The 25,426-nt window shown below is 38.7% G+C and overlaps 1 long non-coding RNA gene and 1 pseudogene across 1 annotated transcript; both read left to right on the top strand.

Moving 5' to 3' along the window:
- Positions 1-207: 207 nt before the first annotated feature.
- On the top strand, positions 208-2,347 carry LOC139809883 (uncharacterized). Its single transcript, XR_011731205.1, has 3 exons — positions 208-1,697; positions 1,820-2,131; positions 2,206-2,347. It is a non-coding gene; the product is annotated as an uncharacterized lncRNA (long non-coding RNA).
- A 3,017-nt stretch (positions 2,348-5,364) lies between these two features.
- LOC139810099 (uncharacterized) lies at positions 5,365-7,121 on the top strand (annotated as a pseudogene).
- The last annotated feature ends 18,305 nt before the right edge of the window (positions 7,122-25,426 follow it).

Below are 25,426 nucleotides of genomic sequence, written 5' to 3'. Positions count from 1 at the left end.
TAGCCCGAAAGGCATTCTTTCGAATTCATAGTGACCATTGGGAGTCGTAAATGCGGTTTTATGGCTATCTGCGGGGTCCATTTCTATTTGGTGAAACCCAGAGGCAAGATCACATACTGTGAAATACTTTGCATTGCCTAATTGGTCGATAATTTCGACAATGTTCGGTAATGGGTAGGCATCGCCCATGGTTTTTTCATTTACGCCCCGGAAATCTAATACCACTCTCCAACGTTTGTTTCCCTTTGAATCTTCCTTTTTTGGCACTATCCAAATGGGTGTATTGTAAGGTGACTGAGAAGGTTTTATGATCCCTGCCTCGAGCAGTTCCTTTACCTGTTTATTTATTTCCTCTTTGTGGACTTGTGGAAATCTATATTGTCAAGTATTTATAGGTCAATCATCTGTTGTCGGTATTTGATGTCGCAATACTTACATGAGTTGCTGTTAATTAATTTTTCTGCGGGGATGTGAAATCGATCTTGACTATTTACTTATGAGTTTCATAACGCTTTTCCTTTCTTCATTATTTAAATGCTCTAGTCGTAGCAATTTTGTCATCTCCGTAAGGAGTTAGAGGCTGAATGTCCCTCTTTATGACAGATCTGGCAGGTTTCCCGCAAGCGATTAGTGTTCGATGATTTTTCTGCAAGATTACCTTGACCCTGTCGTAAATCTGTCATCTCGCGCAGCTCTCTTTCTATCCTCAACGCGTCGGCCACGGTGGCTTGAACATCCAAATTTCTTGTTACTCTTTGTTCAATTTCCGGTTTTAACCCTCTAATGAAACATTTGCACATGTCCCTTTCTAAAGATGCTTTAATATTTTGACCGGGTATGTCCTGAATTTTTATGTGCTTCTAATATCTGTTTTCCCAACAGTTTGACCCGATTCGCGTAAGTTACTACATCTTCCTCCGTTTTTTGATAGATGCAACCTAACTCTCCTTGTAACTGATAAATATTTTTAGCAGCGCCATAGGCTTGTTCTAAATATTTTCTTAACGAGGCTTTATACTGTATCAAAATCTTGAGCTTGTATTGTACGGCGAGCTTCGCTTACAATTCGGGTTCTAATTATTTTAGTGAATTGAGGTTCTGCCTTGAGTGCTCCAGTACCCTGTTATGCGTTATGCATGAACTGGGTTACTGTAGGGGAAACGAAAGATTAGTGAACATCATTTCGAACATATTAGAAGTGCGTGAAGTTTTTGGTCACGAAAAAAAAGACGCAGGAAGAGGGCATATTGCTAGATTCCTGCATCGTAACGGAGGAATAGGTAAGTGTTAGGAATAAAAATTGCACCTTAACATTTTAATATAGTGGAGTTTATCATTAAAATTTAAATTAATTTAATAGTGGAGAACCGCATTGCCGCTGTCCAACCTGTCCGACGAGGACAGAGACGCCGAGCGAAAGAAAACATTGCTGAGGTAAGTTAGAAATAATAAAATTAATTAATCATTAAAAATAACAAATGTTATAAATATTAAATTTTATAAGAAGAGCTAGAATTGTGGCACCACCACCCGCAGACATCATCCCCGTCATCGATTTATTTTCTGGTAAGAGACTAATAATAACACGTAAAAGCTAACACTTGCAATATTTGTATAATAAAACAAATATAATTTATACTGTTTTGGATGACGATGAAGAAGAGGAAATGGAAGAAAAAGCAGAACAAGAAGAGGAGGTGAGAATTGTGAGCTCACCCGATTTGGTCGTATTTACACCGCGTAGTAAATTTTAAAAAATAAGTTAAGATAAAAATTTAGCAACGAATAAAAGAAATAACGAAATGTTACATTTTACCAGGAAGGGAAGAAGAAGAACAAGAATCGGAATTAGATGATGTTTTGACGATCGACGAGGTGATCGACCGAATATTGATGGAAGACGACGAGGAGGAGAAAGAGGAAGAGGAATAAGAGGAAGAAGAAGAGCAAGAACAAGAACAAGAAGTTCGAAACGCAGAAGAGTCGCAGGAGGTGTTGGACGAGGTGCAGGAGGAGGAGGAGGAGGAGGAAGAGAGTGATGATAATATTGATAATATTGACGATGATATTAGTGATACCGATGATCATGACGACGACGACGACGAGAGATACGCACCTAACAATTATGAAGGTAATAATATTTGTTTATTATATTTTTAATTCTGTAATTTATCGTTTTAATTACAAGTAATTATTTCTGATTAGATGTTTCTTACTCGCCGATTCGACCTTTGTCTCCGAAAAATTAATAAGAGACAAAAATTTAAAAAAAAATAACGTTGACCTACGCTAGTGATAGCAACTAAAGGTGAGTTACCTTAGTATGCTCTATCGCGGTCGTGAAAAAAAATTTTAACTCTTTAAACGTAATATAAATCAATATTATATGAGACTAAGTTTTTTAATTTTTTTTTAATACAGTCGGGTGAAGGTGGTGCGGACCGTCCTACCGCTGCTGTTGCTCTGAACACTGACGATGATGATTCGCAAACGCATAGTGTTAGCGAGAAGAAGGAGGAAGAGGGGGAGAATATTGTTGCTACCAACTACCAACGCTGACGGATCTCAATCGCAGAGAGACGGAGAGGTGGAGGAGAAGGAAAATACCTCCATAGAGAGGAAGCAAGAGAAACATCAGGAGCAGGCACGTCAGCAAGATCACCATCAGCACCAGTAGCATCACCAGGTCGGACAATTTAATTTCATAAATTTAGTGGCAGAAAACGCGCGGCAGTTTAGAAATTTCCGGATACTCGGTAGGGAGGCCAGTTTTCGAGTACGTCCGATACCTGAAGGCGACGATACCGTGCGTTGGCTAGAAAACGCGTTCCGCGAAATTCACGCGTATGCGTTACGTTCGACTGGGCCGGGAGATTACGTTGGATTATCGTTCGAGTCGGCGGAACTAACGCACTGTCCGGCGGGGCTATCGTTTCGCTCAGCACGAGACTTAACACCCGAGAACATATGGGATCTCGTGAGCTCGGTCGCACAAAGTAACGGGAGAATCGATATTGCACAAAATTTCGTCGTGCGCGTTTTCAACGTTGCGATGCCAGTAGGGCGTGGGGGTGCAACAAACAGGTTAACAGCCATCACTAAGCGGTCAATTTTAGATCTCGGTAATAGAGATAACTTGTGTCTCCCTCGTTTTCTCGTACTGGCACGAATTTATCGCAAGCGCGGAAATCTACGTACGGGAGTGTTGCACGACAGGTGGAATACCGTAAGGTGCCGGACTTCCGCGCTTCAGCGTGAATTAGCGTTGGAACTAGTGAGGAACGCCGGTGTTACGATACCCGAAGACGGGTGCGGAATTCTCAACGTCGCGCGTTTTCAACGTTTCTTCGCAAATGAAAATATAGCCATAATTGTATATAATTCCAGCAACTTTGGTAGCGGTGAGAATCCTTTGTACGACGGTAGTGAATTACTCGCCTCGTTAGAACGCGAACCTACGTGCCGTTTAAATATAATGTATTACGAGCGTTTGCACCATTACAATCCGATATTAAATTTAATGCTGCCGCCGGTATTCAAAAAAATTTTGCGTGTCGTGCAACACTGCGTATCGTAAAGACAGAGGACATCGTTGTTCCAAAAAATGTCCGCGTTGTTACGCCGCACCCTCGTGCGAGAATCCCGAAGTAGAAATTGTTAAGTGCGCGGCATGTAATCGTGCGTTTTTCGGAAACTCGTGTTTCGAACGTCATCTCGCGCAAAAATCTTACGACGGTAAATCGCTCGCGAGCGTCTGCAGTTCCGTGAAGATTTGCGATAATTGCGGGCGATTCGTCAAGAGAGGTTCGCGATACGAATGCGGCTTTTCGTATTGCAAGACGTGTTGTTCGTTGCAGTCCGCTAATTATTTATGTTTTATGCGGCCTCTTCGACGTAATGCCGACGTAAACGAAGACCCGGGCTCGTACGAGTACTACGTTGGCACGGAGAGGCATCGTTTAGAGACGAAAATGTCGGCGCGGATGCAACGAACAAACATAACAAAAAAGAACGCGTCGCATTCGTGTTCTATGATTTCGAAACGCGTCAAGACAAGACGCTCGAAGGTACGAAAAACGTCGAAGTTCACGTACCGACTCTCTGCGTCGCGCAACAGATTTGCGAAACGTGCGCTGCGATAGACGACATGTCGGAGCGATGCTGTTGGTGCGAAGTGCGCGAGTTTATATTTCGTCGCAATCCTGTAAAAGAGTTCGTCGATTTTGCAACGCGAACGACAAAGTGTTACAAAAAAATTATTTACATCGCGCATAATGCGAAAGCGTTCGACGCACAATTTATTCTAAAATATTTAGTCGAAAATACGGAAAAGACGGAAGAGCCACAAGTAATTTTAAACGGAACGAAAATTGTCGTGATGACGGTCGGACATACAAAATTTATCGATAGCTTAAATTATATGCCGATGAAATTATCCGAATTACCTAAAGCTTTCGGGCTGCAGGATACATCGGATAAAGGCATTTTTCCACATTTGTTTAACACTCGCGAAAATCAAGATTATATCGGTCCGATACCCTAAAAGCGGAAGAACGCGAACGGTTTCTTTCGTGGCACGCGGAGATGACGCGTAACAACTTCATTTTTAATTTTTAAAGTAAAATTATTAAATATTGCCGTAACGACGTGGATATTCTTCGACGCGTGTGCATGACTTTCAGAAAAATTTTTTTGAATGCGGAAACGTGTGTCCGTTTAATGAATGCACGACTATCGCTTCCACGTGCATGAGTGTTTTTCGCAAAAACTTTCTGCGCAATTAAGGAAGAAATAGAAATCATTCCGGCGGGAGAATATAAATTTGTCGATAATCACTCACGTAAAGCTCTACAGTGGTTAGTGTGGATGGAGCACGAACTCGGACATCCCATAATTCACGCAGGGCGAGGGCGCGAGCATAAAATTGATGGCACGCGCGTTGACGGATATTACGAGACACCGACTAATGACGACGACGACAACGAGACGCGACGTTACGTACTACAATTTCACGGTTGCTTTTGGCACGGATGTCCCACATGTTTTCAAGTGAATCGCGATAGAATTCATTCGACCCCGTCGACCGCGAATCGCGAGGACACGATCAACGCGCGCTACGAACGAACACTCGCGATGACATGTCGTCTCCGAAGGAGGGGGTACCTCGTGACGAAGATGTGGGAGTGCGCTTTCGACCGTGAGTTGCGCGAAAATCAGGCGATGAAAGATTATCTAGAAAATCACCCGACGCGAAACTCGGGGTACGGAGAAAATACGTTACGTGGACGTATGCTCTCTGTATCCGTACGTATTGAAAACCGGTGCTTTTCCGATCGGTCACCCCGATATTTTTATCGGTGAAGAATGTCGAGCGTTAATCGGAATGCACCGAATTATAATTTTGATTCCATCGAAGGTCTTATCCGATGTCGAGTACTTCCACCGCGCGATCTTTTTCACCCGGTACTCCCATATCACGTACGCGGAGAATTATTGTTTGGGTTATGCCGTAGCTGCTGCAAAACGTTCTCGCAGGCCGCGTACACTCACGATAATCCCACCAATCGTGAATTTGAGGGTACTTGGGTATCCGTCGAATTGCGCAAAGCCATCGGGAAGGGATATCGCGTGACAAATGTGAGCGAAATATGGCAATATAAAGTTGCACGATATGACCCCGGTACTCGGCAGGGCGGTTTGTTCGCCAAATACATAAATACATTTTTAAAATTAAAACAAGAAACTAGTGAGTGGCCGAGCGATTGCCATGATGACGAGACAAAAGAACAATACCTGCGAGATTACGCGAAAACCGAGGGTGTTGTTCTCGATAAGAACAATATCGTCTGGAATCCTGGCCTGCGCTCGGTCGCGAAACTCTGTTTAAATTCTTTCTGGGGGAAATTCGGGCAGCGAACCAATTTGCCGAAGACCGAGGTCGTGAAATCTTGTCAGCGTTTCATGACTTTGCTCACGAGTCCCAACCGCGAGATAATCGACATATTACCCGTCAATGACGAGGTGATATATGCTTCATAGCGGCTACGAGAAAAGACCGTCGTGGCTTTCCCGTTGACAAATGTCGTGATCGCGGCGTACACGACGGCACAAGCGCGCTTAAAACTATACGAATATTTAGAAGCATTAAATAGGCGTGTTTTATATTACGATACCGACTTTTGTATATATTTAAGTACAGGCGATCCGAACGAGTACAAACCGCGTACCGGTAACTTTTTCAGCGACATGACGGACGAACTCGAGAGCTACGGCCGCGGCAGCTATATCGAGTCGTTTGTGTCGGGCGAACCAAAATTCTACGCTTATATTGTTCGTACACCGGACGGACGTACTGTAGAGTCGTGTAAAGTAAAAGGTATTACTTTAAATTATAGGAATTTTTTAGCTGTAAATTTCAATAGTATTAAAAACTTAATAATACAAAGAGAGAGAAAGAGGGTAGAGGAGAGGAAGAGGGAGAAGGAAGAGAAGAAAGAACGTTGTCGGCGGGAACGGCGATAAATCTGCGTTTTAGTGCAATTCGGCGCACCGCGTTTTACGAAATTATAACTCGCGAAGAAACGAAAACGTGTGCACCGGTATTGGTAAAACGTAGATTTATCAATAATCGTTATTCACTTCCGTACGGTTACGTGGAGTGAATAACTTATGCCGTCGCGTCAAACGAAAGTAATTTTGATATGTCGAAAAGCACTAAAAGAATACTGGATAACGTACCAAAAACTTATCGCGCAAATGCTCGCTTACTGATAAAGTATTTGTTCGATAAAGCAGTTCCGATTAGAATTAGCTGGAACGAAGATGAAGTCATGACTATAGACGGCAGCGTTATAAAAGATTCGAATATCGACGACCTGATAAACGAGGCTATGCGCGAAAGAAAAACCGTGAAAGCAACGGGGAGACTTCAGTTCGCACGATTACTTCGCGTTTTAAACGTCCCCTCGGTACTAGTGACAAATAAGGAATTATTAACCGCTAGTTTTTCGAATATCGCGACATTTCGACCTCCCAGGAGTTCCACACCGACAGAGACATCGAAAAGTACCGTTGATTTGCAGCAGGCGAAGAAAAGACGCTTACTCGATCGATTGGAGTAAACAGAAATGACGGAACTTTAAAAATTCTACTACGATCCGCGACATTACGCGGGCTATTCGGCAACGGATAATCTGACGCGCGCCACTAAACCGAATTTCTTTCGTAACAAAGTCACGCGTTGGCTCAAAACGCAAGACGCTTACACGTTGCATCGTCCATCGCGCAGAAAATTTCCACGGTTGCATTACACCGTGTCGAATATCGACGATCTGTGGGAGGCTGATTTGATCGAGCTCCGAAATCTCAAAAGTTACAACGACGCGGATATTCGTATCTTCTGGTAATTATAGATGGAATTATAGTACTTAGTAAATATGCCTGGATAGAACCGCTACGAGACAAAACGAGTAAGCACGTGACGACGGCTTTCCAGCGCGTGCTCTCGAAAAGCGACGGGCGCGTACCGGTATACTTACAAACGAATAAAGGTAAAGAATTTATTGGGCGTCCGTTGCAAAAGTTACTGGAAGAAAGCGACATTTGTTTTCGCGTGGCCCGTAATCCGGATATCAAAGCTGCCGTCGTCGAGCGCTTGAACAGAACGTTGAAGGAGCGAATGTGGCGCTATTTTACGCCATTCCTCCATCAGAATGCAGCCGGCTGTCGTTACGAGAGAAAACGCTCGTGTCGCGCGCGAAAATATAGTTCGGCGATGGAGGAAGAGCGAAAAGATGAAACTCGCACGAAAAGCTAAATACAGCGTCGGAGAACTCGTTCGCGTCAGTAGAACAAAAGCCACCTTCGAGAAAGGATACAAGGCGAGGTGGAGTGAAGAGATATTTCGAATTCACCGCGTTCTCGAGTGGCGAAAACCACGCGTGTACGAACTGAGCGATTTAGCGGATGAGGTCATAGGCGGCATTTTTTACGAACAGGAATTAGCTAAAGTTGAGAAAAACTTGCGGGAAGAAGAGTTTATCGTCGATCGCGTGATAAAGACCAGAGGACGCGGCGCTAATAAACAGGTGTTAGTTAGCTGGCGCGGTTATCCCAGCAAATTCGACACTCGGATACCCGCTTCGAATTTAAGTAACAATAAGTTAAGAACAAATGTAAAATCCGAAAACTCGAGCGATGGTCAGTACGATCTCGACTCGCAAGGAACACGCAACCGAAGATCCCCAACGATTATTTAAGTGCGCAAGAGGTTAAGGTAAACATTAAATAAAACAGCTATGTTATACATATATGCATACATTCGATTTAAAATTAACACGAACGCATATACACCCAAAATAGTATTAAAATGAGACCACCGACGCCGGACGAGAGGAGGAGAAGAAGAGAGAAACGAGAACTATGGGCCAATCGACGGAGTTCTCCCCGAGAAGCATGAGGACACGTACAGAATCATCTTAGATAGCGGGTGCCTTCGCGACCCTGAGGGAGAAGAGGGGGTGGTTATTTGGATCAGCTGCCACCACTCGGAGACGACGAAGACATCCCCGAAGTCGATAGATACGAGATCAAATGGGGGTACCACGCCCTCAGCTCGCCGAGGCACGGACTCCCGCCGCCGTTGACTAAGTTCTGTTGTTCCAAGTGCGGGGAGGTGATTTTAGGCCTGAGACCAGTCCGGCAGTGCCGCGATTGCATAGAGGAATTCCTCGTGCAAGAAGAAAAATACGAGATGACACAGGCGACACGGGTAAACTTGGAGATTGAAGTTTAGAAGCGATATTAAATCAAAAGAATATATTTATATCGACAACAATTGGCAAAGGTACATAAAAACTTCACGACGTTTCAACCCAGGATTCGGGTCCTTATCAAGTGATCTAACAAAGCAAAAATACATAAATTACAGCGTGAGGTCAAATAACATAGTCAATAGTTAAAATTTATAATTTAAGAGTTAAAAGTTAAAATTTTCAGAAAGTATAAAAAAAATTCCTTTAAGTCAATGCGAAAATTTTTTAAGGAGCAAAAATTCAAATACCTGATGAGGAAACGAGTACCATCGTCGGCACATTCTCAGTTTAGTGCTTATGAAATTTTAACAGAAACATCACAAATGAGAGACTAGAAAATTAATAACTAATAGAGTGATGTTCAAACCCCAGAAAATAAAAAAGAGAGTACTTATTTACACAGAAAATATCCCACGACGGCACCAAAATTAGCATAGCGTATCATGCTAGCGAGTTGCAATATATATACCGAAAATATCACAATTTTTACGAGCCACACAGCGACTCATGTTCACACGATGGGAGTCAGGAACAAACTGGCAGTTTCGTATATGTTAAACATTAACAAGGTTATCAGAGTACCCAGGGCGGCAGTGTGGTCTAGTGGTAGAGCGCCAGACTTGTAATCTGAGGAACCAGATTTGAGTCCACTAGAGCCATGTAAACATGGAATGTTTTTCCGAAGCTGCGCCCTTCCGTGCAAGATAGGCTTTTGTGCGGAGCAAACTGAACTCCGTCTTTCGGAAAGAGACGTTAAGCCGTTGGTCCAAAGGGTTAAAGTGAGAGGAGAAAAGATAGTAGTGTAAAGGTTTGGGTAACGTTCCTTATAAAAACGCCTTGCAAACCCTGCGGGGATAAGCAATAAAGATAATTTATGAGTTTTTTTATCAAAGTACCCAACAGCAGAAAAATAAAACAATTATACACTCAAGATGACGTTGTCGTATATGGGGTTTAAATTATCAGTGTCTTTTTTTAGATCAATCGTATATAAATATTTTTTTTTTATTAAAAACATTTCCGCGATTTCTCTCTTTTTTCTGTTCTTTTCCCTATGCAATATTTCCACCTCAGACTATCTGATGAAATCATGACTGTGGGAAACGCGATGTTTGCTGATGTTACGTCAGAACCCCGGAATTTAGATATATATATTGGTTCGACGGATAGCGAAGGAAAGGCTATCCATGGGAGGGGGTATGGGAAGACGTAACGAGATCTTATGGTATCTCGGGTTCACGCTAGAAGGGCGCGTGCCTCGAGTCGAATGCACTTTTCAGGAAAACTTCAGTCGTGGGTCAACGTCCAGAAGGGACGCTATTACGCTTACCGAGAGTTTTCGTGCATTCGCAGTCCTGTTTTCGGTCAAGGATATAATATCCCTATTACCGGGGATTGGACCTTGTGCGATTTTAGGGAGGTAATGAGAGGTGAGATTTTATTTATAAAGAATAAACATTGGGTTTAATTTGATCAAAATAATTAAAACATTTATTACAAAAAGGAAAAGAACAAAATATCATTATAAATTAAAAATCATTATATATATATATATGCACGTGGGAGTGTGGTGTGTGCGTGTGGAATGACATTTGTTCCAGTACGGGTGCATGTAACACAAATTCGGAGGATCGGGGAGGATTTTTATAAATCGATATTCTCCCCGTCAAAATGCATCTGGTGGGTAAATTAATATAAAGTTAACATTAATTTGGTAATATAATCTTTAGTGTAAATATCAAGAATTATAGTTATTTACGGTAATATTATAGTTACGGTACAATAAATAATTATCGGTCTATAAACTTATACACTCATAAATTATCTCTACGGTACACTCTTAAGCATGTGTCGCCAAAAATTGGAGGTACATGTTAAAATTTTGTCCCTACGTAATTACGAGGGACATAAGTCACTCTTAAGCATGTGTCGCCAAAAATTGGAGGTACATGGTACCTCGAAGTTAGGAAGTACGTTATGGGCAACGAATATTCACCCGACAAAAAAAATTATTTATTTCGAAATTTATTATTATTTTTAACTAAATATGTTTCTTAAGATGCAGTCTATGATTATAAATATTTTTTGTATTTGAAAAACACACTTACCTTGGTGGGATTTGAACTCGGGACCTCTGCATCGTGAGCCAACTGCCTTACGTGGTCGACTACTTCTTAATTTGAAGTAAACGTTATATATAGTCTACATATGTCATACCAGCGCAAATATATAATTTTTCAAAAATTATCTTAAGAAACAAATTCAGTTTAAAAAGAGTAATAAAGTTTCGAATTGGATATATGATATAATATTGCCCGCTGCTATTCGCGAATGTCTTTCGTTCAACAAATGTCGCGATCATGCCATGGTTGGCTACGTATACGAGGTACGTATGTAGGAGGTATATACGGAAACCCCCCTAAAAAACTGTACCTCCTAAAACTGTACCTCCTATGACACGTCCGTGCACGCGTCCGCGTCGAGTGCTTTGCGAATGTCTTTTGTACGAGGTACATATGTAGGAGGTACACATTTGTACGAGGTACATATGTACGTACGAGGTACGTATGTACGGGGTACATACGGGAAGCCCCCTAAAAAACTGTACCTCCTAAAACTGTATCTCCTAAAAAATTGTACCGTGAATTTATAAGTGCGGTACCTCCAATTGGTACCTCCTTCTTTATCAGTACCTCGTGTATTCCGTACCTCGTGCTACTGTACCGGGAAAAGTATCTCCTAGCAGCATGTAACTCCAAATGTCATTTCCATTTAGAAATTAGTACCTCGAATTTGGAGATACTACGCGGTACATGCTTAAGAGTGTAGGGGAGAAGGTTCGGGGGGAGAATTCCTCGAGTATCTCAATATTCGAGTCAGAGAAGGAGGGAGAAGGCGATCGATCACGGTAGAGGGTCGTGAAGGTAGAAAGGGCGGGGGAAGAAATTTTGTCGAAAGAAACCGGGGAGAAATTGCAGGGTGATCTCTCCCGGAACTCCGCAAGTTCCTCGGAAGGAACTGGAGAGTAGGAAGGTTTCAAAAGGGGGGATGGTTCTGGGGTATCGGGGAATACCCGATACGCAAGGGAACAACAGACAGGTGAGAGAGATGGGGAAGGGAAAGAATCGGGGATAGGGTGGTCGATATGCGGGAACCGTTTGCTTTTTAAAAATGAAGCTAGGAGCTGTCGCTCCACTATGCGGGCGGGTTCCAAATTGTCCGATTGCGGATAATTATTCCCAAAGACTTGCGGCGGTGAATTTGCGAATTCACTAAAATTATTTTATAATTTTGAATTCAAAAATGAGGGAGGAGTTTTAAAGATGAATTTATATATATTAGTATATATTTATATATATGTGTGTTCTCGTATACGGTATTCACACATATACATACTGTAAAGATGTATAATGATAACCGAGCGGGTATCTCGGACTTACTATTGACGGTTGCTATCGGGGAATCAGGTGACTGCGGCGGACTCTTCCGGACGTGAAACGGATGACAGTGGTGGCTATTAATTTCGTCTGGACCCTCGGTTACTGCGGGGTGATCGACACGCGCACAGAATCTACTCGCGACGCGACAAAAATCTGGTTTCGCTTAAGCGAGGAGTACGGCTGGCTGATGATTGATAAATACGGCTGGTAAAGATAGTTTCAAGACGTCTCGGACTGGATCAGATGTGGCTCCAAGTGCGCAAAATCGCGATTTTTATACAAAATTAAGGGGGCGGGATTATGTTTTAATCCGATTTGATTGGGTGGAGTTCTCTTCTGATTGTGACGTAGATTTCAATTTTCCGCCTATCCGGTGGCGAGTTTCTCCAAAAATCGTCATTACCTATCAGCAATTTCTAATTAGCGGTTATTCATTGACGAGTACGTTATCATCTTGCCCTTTGACAGTCCCTTCCAGAGGCTTAACTTTATCAATCGCCGCGAGGCGTGGGTCTTAGGTCAAATCTGCGTTTCACGGAAAAAGATCAGTGAGATCAGCCCTCCCGTGACCCGAGAGGTCACCCAGATCCTTATGGCGTTTTTAATTTATTGCGCCCTTTGCCACGAAATTTCGAGATAATTGAAATTTCGTGCTTCATTTCGTGGAATTAGATGGAATGCGACAAACAAGTATATAATTTGCCTATTTTATTAGGTTTGAGTTTTCTGGAAGGTTTCGTCATTTACCATTTAATGAGCGATGACAGTTGGAGTGCATCCGCTTCGTCAATTGATAACCGCTATTTTATGGTTTCCGTCTGTTTTGTGTGATGAGATGAGTGATTCCACGAAAGAAAGAAATCGTGGAGTCAACAGGACGTAACACTGACAACGGAATGCTTATTATCGTCTTTCTTTACCTAATTCGACCCCAAGCTATCGATCAAGCCTACTTAGAACTTGATCCGTTCACTCGTTATCGAGATCTCAACATCTCGTATACTCGCAACCCGTCGCGTCGCGTAAAAAAGTCACGGTCAGTCTCGCTCCGCGTATACTTGGCGCGAGACATTACCGTGTCTCTTGATATCATTAAAATGTTCAGTAACACGCGTTTTAACGCTATCGTTTTGTTTGTCCGATGTATGATGCACAGCAATTATCACAATTTATCTGTAGACCACTTCCGTAGAATTATTCTTATCGAGACGGTCCTTTCCCCTCTTAATAATGACGTCCAATTTTTTAGGAACAGTGTGGACAGTATCGAGGCCAACGTTATTAAGTGTGAGACGTATATCTTCGCCAAGACCTTTGACATACGGTAGAACGACGCATCTCCGTGGATCGAAAAAATTAACAGGAGTGCTATTCACGTCACGTCTATGCCGAAGTTGTTTAATTCTGATGTTTATGTGTTTATTGATGAGATTGATTGGAAAGGAATTGTTCAAAAGTATTTTCTTAACAACATTAATGTTAGATTCGTGGAAGCTTTCGTCAGACAATAAGATCGCTCGATCAAGAAGACTCGTGATAGTATTAACTTTATATTTAAACGGATGGCTAGAAAAAAAGTTGATGTACTGGCCAGAAAACGTGGGTTTTCTATACCAATTCTGTCTTTAATGTAAGAGATATTAAAAAAAAAATTGAGTGGACCTAATTAGTTATGAAGTTTTTGCCTATATATATATATTTTTATGTGTGCATTTTAGCTTGTATTTTCTTCTTTTTCTATTTAGTTATTTTCTACGAGAGACGGTAGCTCCTCCCCCGCCTACATGTGTACTGTGTACTGTCTATACACGGTCATTCAGTAAATTACTAACCTTACCACTGAGTTATAAATAAGTGAGATTTGAAAAATCTGACCCATACAACAATTGGTTTGGGTTAGGTTAATAGTGTTCAATTTACTACACATAAACAAATGAGTAAAGCAGTTAAGAATACATTACGTGAAACGTACATGGTATATGCAGAAAATTATATGTAATTTGTGAAAATTTTTTTGTTAATAACTTTTTAATAAACAACGAGCGACGCTTAAAACCTTTTGATAGTTACTCAAGATTATGACAAAATATTTCAAGGTCAAGCTCAAGGTCATTGGAACTGGGTCCGTTATTATATTCACTTTTACTCTTTTTTTAATTTGTATTTTCACTTAAAAAATATCGCATAATTATGTAAAAGAAAAATTCATAAACAGGTATATTTTTGCATGATGCCTACATGAAATATAAGGATCATCGGGCATTCGAACTATATATGTTTTTTAAATTATTGTTGGTAATCGCTGATCCTGATCTTATTCGAACAGTATTGACAAATGGCTTTGGAAGTTTCCATGATCGTGGGTTATACTTCAATGAAAAAATTAATCCGTTATACGACAAATTGTTTTTTATAAATGGAAAGAGATGGCGAAATATGCGCACCAAGATGACACCTGTTTTCACTTCGTTAAAAATAAAGCAGATGTTCCCGATTATAAAGGAATGTAGCGAAGGACTCGCAAAGTACCTAGACAACAAAGCGCAGATGAGAGATTCCATCGAGATAAAAGATATTTGCAAGGTAATTATTTTTCTTAATTGTTACTTAAACAAAGTTTTTCAAACAGCAAAGAATAGAAACTCCTGAATTTGAAGATAAAAAGTGTAAATATTATAATTATAGGATGAAGAAGGATAAATAGCATATTTATAACATAAAAAAATTTTTTTACTTAATTTTTTATATATCAATCTGTCTTTATTTGTTCAAATGATTAATCTCATGTAATTTTACAACAACTTTAATGTGTATCGTACATTTCGATAGAAGTTACTATATAAAAGTTATTTGCCAATTTGCTCTAATTGTATTGAGGAGCCGAACAATGATGAGTATCGAATTCAAGGAAAAAATATTTTAAAGATAAAAATAATACGATTTATCCTGTCTATGTCCATTCCAAAAATTATGGACATCTTTTTCATCCCCCTCACATATCGACGCATCACAAGTTTTTACACGAATATATTTCGGGAGAATATATAGGCAAGCTCATAAAGTGATAAAACACGATTTTATGAATCTGCTCATTCAACTCATGGAGAAAGGCTATGTTGACGATGACAAGAAGACCACCGACGTAACATGTTAATATACATTTTTACATATTACATATTATATTAATATAGTTCCCCTATATATGTCTTAAAAATTTACTTATGTTATCTCACGTTGCAGTTTTATAAATCAAATAATTAAGATTTCTTTTGAAACAGATTATTAAAAAAAACTATATTATTTTATTCACCTGCAACAACCATAAATAAGCTTACCATGGCGGAAGCTATTGCGCAAAGTTTTATCTTTTTCCTAGCTGGCTTCGAAACCTCCACAGCGACGGCAACGTTCGCTTTATACGAATTAGCTCATCATCGAGATATACAAGACAAAGTTCACAAGGAAATCGACGAAACGTTGACAAAGCATAATCTGACCTACGACGCTATGAACAAAATGCCTTATCTAACCAAAGTAATAAATGGCAAGTATTTTATAATAAATAACCAAAATATTTTGTTATTATAATATGTAAGTTTAAATAAATAGTTTGTATTTTGAATGAGATATATTTTATTACTTTTCTTTTATATATTTCAGAGACTCTGAGGAAATATCCACCTCTTCCAATGTTGAATCACATTTGTACCAAAAATATTAATCTACCGACAACGAACATTCACCTGCCAAAGGGGACTTCTATTTTTATACCAATACTTAGGCTGCATTAGGATCCATCGATTTATCCTGATTCAGATAAATTTGATCCTGAACGATTTAACGCAGACGAGAAAGCAAGAAGGCATCCTTATGCTTATTTGCCATTTGGAGAAGGCCCACGAATCTGCATTGGTAAAAATATGAGTAAATCCATTAATATATTTATAATTTATTTATCAAATTATTATTTAAAGTTATTCTTAACATCTTGTGCACGTTTTATATAAGTTTTATTCCATTGGTGTTATTAATTTTTAGGAGCGCGATTTGGACACGTGCAAATGAAAGTTGGACTCGTGAGTCTTCTTTTCAAATATAAGTTCAAACCTCACTCACAGACTGCAGTGCCATTTGTTTTCAACGAAAAATCATTTGGTCTCGCGGTGAAGGGCGGTATACACCTTATTATCGAACAACAATAAAATAATTGCGCTCTTCCTAAGACACGTGTATATTTCTAATAACATAAAAGTAATCAATAAAAAAGCAGAATAATACTTTTATTTAAACCTGTTGTATAATATAATAATATATTGCTGTAAACGTGAAAGTGTGCACTTTTCAATGCAAAATGTTTTAAATAGTTACGATATCTCTGAGCTATGATATCATAATTTGAACATACAATTTCCATGTTATATGACCGACTTTCAAAACAAGATCAATTTTATCTTTTTATCTGACATTTATATTGCATATTGTGTATGCATTATCGAACAGAAAATTCAAGATTATTGATTAATATATGTTAAAATAACAAGATAAAAGCAATTTTTTTTAATTAAAAATGCTTGTAAATAAATCTTATAACTATATTTTACTATTAAATAACAAAAAGAAAACAATGATTTAAAATATTCTGAACTAAAAGTAAATAAAAAATATTTAAACATTTCTCTCATCAAAAAATCCTCATTTATTTTGGATCACATTTGCACAAAGTTTAAGCAGCCTATCAATAAGTTTTTATATTGTTTCGTTATCTATAGTCTTTCACTCTCGCTGCGGGATCTCCCAAAGCGATTTTACAAAAGTTGGATATTTTTGGAGTCAATAGAAACAAAATTTTTTTATTATAGATGAAAAATACATTCCTTGTAATGGTTTTTAAAAATAATAGTTTATGGATCAAGCTATCAAAATCTAATAAGCAAAACCTGATCGTTTTAGACAATATTAACCCATTTTGGAAATTATGGTAACACATAGATCGGTCCTAAACTTTCTGACGGTAGTGTATATTATATCACTTACACATCACTCATTTACGCGTAATTGCAATGCAAAGTAATCACGTACATTATACGTGAGGATACTTTGCAGTAATTTTCTATACTCAGAAAATGCAAAGAAGATATAAGGAAGATATAAAAAAGCTATATAGAAGATGTAAATAATCTCTTATATAAGTCGGAAATATTGCACGTAGTTTTAGTATAAAGTTAAACCAACAAGTTTAATGATTCATTCTAGTGTAAATATTACATTAATATACGTATGTAAGAGAAAAGGTTAGTTGTTAATTAATATACTTTTTATCCGTCAAATTCTTAACATTATATTTTATGAGAAATCAATAATTTTGACTATTTCAAAATTTATTTATTTTTTATTGCTTTTTTGCTCAACAAAATAACAATGATCTTATACATTATGCTGAAATTTTTTTTGTTAATAACTTTTAAATAGCTGGCCAATAATCAATAATATTTTAGGTATATACTCAGAGGATTCCCCTCTACAAACTGTATTAGAGTATGATTCATATCGACGTTCCGTAGTTCCCAAGTTTTCCTTGTCAGAATAAATTGTCTGTTATGTGTTATAAATCTAAACCCGCGTATGAATAACTATCTATGGAACATCGCTTTCTCCGCCATTCAAACATATCAATCTCGTTTTACCTGGAAAAATGCACATCGTGTTTTTGCTCGCTCTGTTACAATTTTTTCTATTTTTTCTTAAGCAGGTAAGTAGTTTTATTTTCTATTGGGGGAGACCGGGGCTAGAAGTCACACGGGTTAGTTGTCCCAAAGCTGTGTTTCACTTAATATATTGAGTAGCATATTCTTCTCTGTAGTGTACGTTATGCCTATCGCGAAAATAGTAAATAAACAAGTACATTATTATAACAGTAAATTGTAAAATGTTATTTCCCATTTCGATCTAATGAGCCGTGATTCAATTTTAGCAAATATAATATATGTCAAAATTAGACGATTTAAAGTATATAAATACTTGAATGTCGAATTCTTATAACTCTAAAAATCTCAAAATTTATAGATCTCAAAATTTAGAAAACGTAATTTCATTTTACAGTCCGTAATTGCACATTGTCTATCATATACATCATATACATAAGACGTAGAGACAAACGGATTCCCGATTCGAATTCTTCTCGCGCGTCAAGTAAGATATATCATCAGTTGGGCAATTAGAACTACTGCATTTCTCGATTCAGCCATCAAGCAAATCACGTTATTATATTCAGATATCACGATATTTATTACGACTGAGTGATATTGAAAATAGTAATATGTCCGGTTAAATTCCTTATAAAGACAAAAGTAAACAATGTCTTATGACACAGTCTCTTATGACACAGTTACTATGGACTGCCATTTTCGGGATTTTAATCTCAGATTCAGACATCAGAGCGGAAAATGTGACATTAGAATTAACTAATAATACTGATATGAACAACAATACAAGATTCAATGATGAAAATATGATATTAACAACCTTCACGAATTGGTATTACTATTATGCTATGTCAAAATCAGAATTACGAATATGGGATTTGTTCGTAGTCCAGATTCAACAAGAATCTCTTATGTCGGAAAACAGCACTATTATACTTGTAAAATTAATTCATTATTATCCTTTTTCTGTTACATCAAAGCCCTCGCTATATTACGTATGTTGCAACATATATTGAGTTACGACATTTTTTGGAATGGTATCGAGATAAAAATTGTTATGTAAAAAAATGTAACAACTAAAACAAAATTAAGGAAATATTAATAACGAAATCGCTATAAATTCAAATATCGACAGTGAACATCCGAATCCGCGGCAGCGAAAATAAAGAGACGCTAAGAGTTTGAAGGTTGACATAGGTCAAGCCATACCTGCAGCGACAGCAAAATCGCGACAAATTTAAATTCCAACGCCAATCGACCAAATCGACACCGATGAGTTAAACTGGCGGTATCCACAAGTTACCAAAATAAAATTTAAGAATGTAACTTATATTTAATGAAGCCCGGAGATTTGAGAGTTTGATAGATCATCCCTAATAAGGGGGAAAAATAGAAAAGAGAAAGGGAAAAAAACAGGACTTACTATTTACTGGTTTAATTTTTACTCGACTGTGTCTCGAAATTTCTGGGGCCCTGTGGCTTCGTGATGGCTTTTGTATGCACTTGTTAAGGTGATCTTAAAGCCGTGATTTTAGCCGGTTCTTTCGGTTTTTTTTCAGTTTTTTTCTTAGCACTAATCTTTTAATTGGCTTTATAGAAATGCAAAATTCTTGTCTAGAATTAAAGTACGCATCAAAATCTAGGTCATGGTGGTCGAATTTATATCGAAAACGAAAAAAAATTAATATTTTTTGTTATACGTGACGACCACCACATATAAATACGACCACCATGACCTAGATTTTGATGCGTACTTTAATTCTAGACAAGAATTTTGCATTTCTATAAAGCCAATTAAAAGATTAGTGCTAAGAAAAAAACTGGAAAAAACCGGCTAGGATCACGGCTTTAGGATCACCTTAACACTTAGGCTTGCGGAAGTAATGCGCACAATTTAAGTTTGACACATAGTTCAAGATTAAGCAGCTCGGAACTCAGCGTGACTAATAGTGGCGGTAAAATGGTATTGATGATAGTTCTGCGATGTCGCGGTTTACGTAGGAAACTTCAAAGAGTGGATTTTGTCGTGGGATGTGTCAGGTTTTCTGTTTTGAGTGTTTGTTGGTAAGATATTTTCATGCAGATTTCGAGATTATTCATTGGTGGTGAAATATCCGATAAGTGAGAGGAAAGAAAGGAAGTGAAGTTTGCTCGGACGTGGGAAGCAATCAAGAGGTAGGGAAGGTAATTCCTCAGGTTTGAGCGATTAACTCTGTCAGATGATAGAGGAGGAGATGGAGTTGCGGGTCGCAGGAAATCCGAATTTGCGTGAGAAATTTCGTTTTCTAATAATTGTTGGCGACACGCCCGCCTGTTCCGACGATTCCGCACGTGCTTGGCGACTGATTTCCTTCGTTTAGAACTGAGAATACGCGGATCCACTAAAATTTATTTGATTGTTGTAAATCATTTAATTATTGATAACCGCGCTGGAAGTCAACTTGACCAAGTCTCTCGATTGCTTATGGACGATTTTATGGATTTGTTTATTTATCGTAAGAAGAAATGCTACGGGTCTGGACGCTGATGTTAATCAGCTAACCCGAAGTAGCGGGAATGGAAGTGATACGGGTCTGGACGCTGACGTTAATCAGCTAACCCGAAATAGCAGGAATGGAAGTGATACGGGTCTGGACGCTGACGTTAATCAGCTAACCCGAAGTAGCGGGAATGGAAGTGATACGAGTCTGGACGCTAACGTTAATCAGCTAACCCGAAGTACCGATGGTGAAAATGTAGATAAAAAAACTTAAAAGGTTAAATTGAAGGGTAGAAATACGTCCAGGAATTCGAGAGTTTGAAGAGAAGACTTCCGTTCAAATAAAAAAAAAAATTAAAAAAAATAATCTAACTTATTAGTACTTGATACAAAGTTGTGTTTTGTACGGTTTGGATTACAGTAAATTTGTTAAGGCCCTGCACCCTCGTAGAGGCTTCGTCGGAACTTGGTAGGTTTGGTCTTGCGGTGATGATGCACACAGAACTTAACAAAGCACACGCTACTAAACTTAAACTGCACGCAGTAAACGTTTGATTCGGTACTGGACCTGCAAAAACTTGAAGAAAAAGCTGGTAGTCAATAAATGAAAAATACTGTCTGGAACTGGAATTGAAGCTGAACTGACGAAAAAGATTATATGTATAAGAAACTTTAAGAGGTAAATTTTGTTGAGGAATGTGTTTAGTTTTTCTGTTCAGTTTTTCTGTTCTGAGGGTTTTTGTTGGTAGAATAATGGTAATAGTTTTCACCCAGGATGTACATTTAAGTTTTTGAAATTATTTATTGGTGAGCAACGTGGGAGCGTCATCGCCTATTGTATAATTTTGATTTGGCGAAAAACTGAGTGAGTCACTGGAAAAAGAGCTTGTGCCTTCAAAATTCGACGGTGGGAGCTTTTTGACAAAACTCGCCAATAAACAGCCGTAAAAATCATTGTACCTAGCTCGTCAAGAGATAGGCAAAAACTCAAATCTACATTTTGGGTGAAAAAATATCCTACCAACTAAAATCGTCAGAATAGCAACTGACCATCCTACAATAAAGTCCACCCTTTAAACTTTCCTATATAAACCCTGACATCGCTGGATTCGCTCTCTTAAGCTTTAGTCTGTTCTCAGCTTCAGTCAACCTCGGTATTTTTAAATCATAATCTCTTCTGCTGCTTAAGTTCCGATTCCGAGTTAAAATCTGTCCGCGAAATCTAACCCAGGACGCGGCTACATCCACATCATGAAGAGCCCGCTATCCGATTCGTAAATTCCAAAGATATCAAGGAAGTCATCAAGTGTAGCGAGTTCCATTTATCCCTTTTTCTTTTTATTTCTTTATTTAAAGGTAATCTATCGACTGTAGGATCCCCGAGAGTTCATTAAATACGGGTTTATTTCGCGGATTTATTCAACGTTTGAGCTCGTGACGTTCTCGTTTTCGCCATCGCGGGTTTTGGGTCGATCGGCGTAGGCATTGGAGTCGTTGGAGTTGTCGGGTCTGACTGACTTGTCGGCCTTTGACTCCCGGATTTTTTGCAAGTCCTTAGATAAAAATTGTGTTTTCGTGTAAAACTTTACCGACCTCTTTTTATGCTAGAAGTAATAAAGCAATAAATTTTCTGAGATGCGATAATAAATCCCTCTAGTTATATGATATTACTAGAAATTTTTAATAAAGAATTTTTTGTAAGCCCTTCATAAAAATAACACGTAAAAGAATGTGTTTTTGTCGTTGTCGCGAATTCGGCCGGTTCGCTGTCACCTTGGGCTCGTGACAATTTCTTTTGTTCGTTAAATACTCCCGAGCGGGTCTGGGGAAGATCGACCACTGTCATATCAGTCAACCCGTTATAAGTAAAATTATTTTAGTGGACCCGAAAGTTTTACCCCCTCAAAAACGGAATCTCCACGCGATCATCAAGCGTAGGAGGAATCGTCGAAAGCAAGTACTAGAATTTCTCCGCCCAATTTTTTTGCGGTGCAAAGTTCACAAACAACCCCCCAAAGAAAATATTGGTGTTTTTCCAAAATTCAAAATGGATAACAAATTACCCAACCTAAATCATTCACCTCAAGCTGCAAAACAACAACAACAACCAAAAGTGTACTTGAGAAAACCTGAAAATCCAAATGCTGTATTGTAAAGCAACCCAAAGATAACCCCCCTGGAAATCCAGGACCTAAATATTTGTAAAAAATGAAGGAACAGCAAAAATCTAACCGATCCCTTTTTATGCTGGGCATCGACGCGTTGGTCGACGAGATGATGATGAACGAGGAAGAAGAAGTTTGAAACGCTGAAGAGATGCAAGTGGTAGTGGAAGAAAAAGAGGAGAAGGAGGAGAAAGAGGAGGAGGAGGAGAGTGGAAATGGAGTTAATGATGGCAAGTTGACAATAACGATGGAATATGTCAGTAGTAGAAATTTTTAATGGAGGGTTTTTTGTAAGTCCTTAGATAAAAAATATGTTTTTGTGTGCAAGACAAATAAGGGTTTATCTGTCTAAAATAAGGAATATTAAAAATGGTAACACAACTATTCTCGAAAACATTTTTCCACGTACGGGAGAAGAGTGGGAGAGTGTGCAAAGTCTCAAGTTTGTTATCCAATGGCGTAGTTGGAAAATTTTTTGACCCCCATTTTAAAAGTTTTTGGAAATATTTTAAACTATAAATAGTCTGTAACACACGAGGCAGCTATAATGAAATAGTCGGTAACAATGCCGCTATAATGGAGTATAAGACAGCTAACGTATTTATATATCGAAATATAAATACATTAGAGAATCTATATTATTCTCAACATGATTCAATTCGGATTTGAGCGTTAGTGGGTTTGTGTACATTGAGTCGATGACAGCTGTGTACGCTATTCTGCAACCATCAATCCCTTCACCAATAGAGAGACAAAAAAGATAACCGAGGTTTGCATATGATTCTTGATCAACTCCCAGGAAGAAAATAATATGATAAAATGGGCTGTTAAAGGCCTATCGTATCTCACTAGCCACGTCGAAGTCAAAAAAGAGTTGATCAAAAATCAACAAGCCGTCAAAATGATAATCAGGCACGCTCGGGCCAAGACTAACGATCAATCGGTTATCTTAGGCCTGACTATTATATTGGTAAACTTATGCAGCGCTTATGTCGAGCAAGAACACATACCCAAGATGATAGAATTAGTAATATTTGCTGAACGTTATTTTGAGGGATACAGAAACGTAGTGGGAAGAGGACTGAGCGTGTTAGTGGATGCCGGTGTGACCAGCGCTCTGGTGAGCCTCGCTAAAACGGATAGCCAGAACTGCAAGGAATTGGTGGCCCGCGTTTTCCACACGATTTGTAGTCAACAGGATTTGAGAGAATTAGTTGGTGGTCGACATGGCGGCGCGGAGACATTATTATCGTTAGCACTGAGTGGCACAGACAAGGGAAAGAAATATGCTTCACGAGCCCTGGTCTATCTGAGACTCACGCTTTACGATTGCATTTCCCGGTGATTTAATGATGAAAGTCATACAACCTATAACAAATCTCTTAACCTCAGAGTGTTCCATGTTGAGAGACGCAATGTTCTAAGAGCTTTTTCAAATCTAGTGGAAGAAATTATAAATGAGAAAAGTCATCGGGACGTGGAAGACATTGTAATGCAAGAATTTCTCAAAAACGGACTGATAAATTCCATAAAGAAATTGATTATTAATATCATAAACGACAAGGAATTAGTATTTCTTGCTATAGAAAAAGCAACAAAATTAGCCAGATTCGAGAGAAATGACAAAAAGATTAAACTCAAGACAGATTAAATTCGATAAAGAGCAGGATTAACATATGAATAATTAATTGGGATCAAAATGATCCCAATCGACATTAATAGAATATTCAAGTTTTATTCCGAGCAACACAGTATCGTTCAAAATACGTTTAATAAACGTTGAAAATTTATTTTAAACGTATAAGTCAATTTAAAAAATGTTTAAAATGTAATACGTTTTTTAAACTATTTAATAAACGTTTTTATAATGTTTATTAAATAGTTATAAAAACGCTTTATATTATATACAACTTTATTTCAGCTATGTGCCAAGAAAGGCGTTTTTTTCAGTAAAAACGGGCCCAAAAACCTTTACAAGTCATGGCATTCAATTCCCAAAACAACCTGGCCATTATGCGACCTCACAGAATTATTTAACCCTTCCCCTTATTAACCCTTTTAACATCTTCCTCCGTATGCTTCCTTCTGTTCCTTATAGTTCCTGTAGCTCACCCCTCTGTTTCCTTCCATCTGTCTTCCTTGCGAGCTTTTCCTCTTATCTTCCTTCTATCTCGTGTCCTCCGTCTCCTGTCGTACCTCACCACCAGGCTCAGCGCCTTATCTACAACAATAAAAACAGTAAAATGTTTCCTCAATACGTATGCGGTCTCCTTCAACTATTTTATTGATTCTTCAGCCTTTTTTAATTTTCGACTTCCTTCAATTCTTCGATTTTCTTCAATTTTTCGGCCTCCTTCGATTTTCCGGCTTCCCTTAATTTTTCGGCTTTCTTCGATTCTTCGGCTTCCTTCAATTTTTTTATCTCCTTTAATTTTTCGGCTTCCGTTCTTCGGCTTCCTTCAATTTTTCGGCCTCCTTTAATTTTTCGGCATTTCTCAATTTTTCGGCTTCCTTCGATTTTTCGACCTGCTTTACTTTTCGGCCTCCTGTAGTTTTTCTGCTTCCTTCAATTTCGACGTCCTTTAATTACTCTGCCTCCTTTAATTTTTCAACTACCTTCGATTTTTCGGCTTTTTTCGATTTTTCGGCCTCCTTCAATTTCTCAGCCTCTTTTAATTTGTCGGCTCGAGAAAAAATGGAGGAGATCTGACCATGTCTGATTTGATAAAATGAGATACAACGAGATCTGAAATTCCAGTAAAGTCAGATCTGATTGGATACAATTCTATCTCGCCAGATCTGCATGGCCATATTTAATCACATGCAG

The sequence above is a fragment of the Temnothorax longispinosus genome, chromosome 3, assembly GCF_030848805.1.
Source record: "Temnothorax longispinosus isolate EJ_2023e chromosome 3, Tlon_JGU_v1, whole genome shotgun sequence".
Lineage (NCBI taxonomy): Eukaryota > Metazoa > Arthropoda > Insecta > Hymenoptera > Formicidae > Temnothorax > Temnothorax longispinosus.
This window is presented reverse-complemented; position numbering and strand designations above follow the sequence as displayed.